Consider the following 1,140-nt stretch of genomic DNA (forward strand, 5'->3'; position numbering starts at 1 on the left):
GCGCCATCCTTCCTTTACTGCTGGTAGCTCCAGGTCACAGAGCTATAGCTTTGCTTTTTAAGAAGGATTTGTCAGTCAGCATTAACCTTTCCAGATGTTGTGCTATTTTTCTTACTCTCAGATAAAGATCTAATAACCATTCCAAAAGTTTTTGATCTGTGGCCTTTGAAGAAAAGGCCTGGTGAGACAATTAGGTTAAAACAGAAGAAAAACATTTCAATCTTTCCCATGCTCTAATTGAGGTCATAAGAGATCCCCCCTCAGTCAGGAAACTGTTGTCCTTGCTTAATTATCTTCTCACGGAGTGGGAGAGATAAGCTGTAGGACCTTCGATTTGTTGACAAAAAAATCACTTTTTGTCTGTGTTTACATCTCTGTCTCTATATTATAAAGGTAACCAAAGTAGCTAGGTCAGATACAAGCACATTCATTGCAGAGGTGGGTGTAACGAATTAGATGAATACACTAATTAGCACTTACCTGCCTGGAAAAGAACAACTAGACTGGCACTTCCTACATTTTGTTCAACCAAGCCTCCATTTCCTTTGAATATGCTGACTTGACATGTTAGCACTTGGAAGCAGCACAGGAAACCAAATAATTAACAGATCATTAATAACTTCAAGTGCATTCTGCCATGTGTCTGCTTGCTTTCATGTCCTCCTCAACAGCAGCTTGGTTCTTGACATTCCTACTGAGCAATTTCCAAGCCTGTAGGGCTTTGATATTGGCGGTCCCCACATCAGTCCCGTTACTGAGGGAAACAGCAGAAGGTCTGTACGCCTTCTTCATCCTCCCGGAACGACTGTGGTTGCAACTACTTACCATGAATTTAAAAACAGATGTCTTTTTGGAGGAACACAACCAAATTTGTTCTTCAGCTCAATATGCCATTAGCTGTTCAGTAGCAGTGCACAAGCCCTGAAGAGCTCCTTGCTCAAAGAGCTTCGAGTAGCACCTAAGAAAGAGTTAACCTGCCCACCCAAATGCTATCGGTAGCGCAGGATGGATCATTTGCAACAGAATCAATGCTTTCTGGCTCTTCCTTTATCATCCCTGATCACCGCTGCTGCCTTACAGCTAAATAAAGCCATGCTTGCTTCCTTTTGGTTGAATCTCAAATGATATTTTCTCTTTCTC

This window comes from Oxyura jamaicensis, chromosome 22 (assembly GCF_011077185.1).
Source record: "Oxyura jamaicensis isolate SHBP4307 breed ruddy duck chromosome 22, BPBGC_Ojam_1.0, whole genome shotgun sequence".
NCBI classification, from domain to species: domain Eukaryota; kingdom Metazoa; phylum Chordata; class Aves; order Anseriformes; family Anatidae; genus Oxyura; species Oxyura jamaicensis.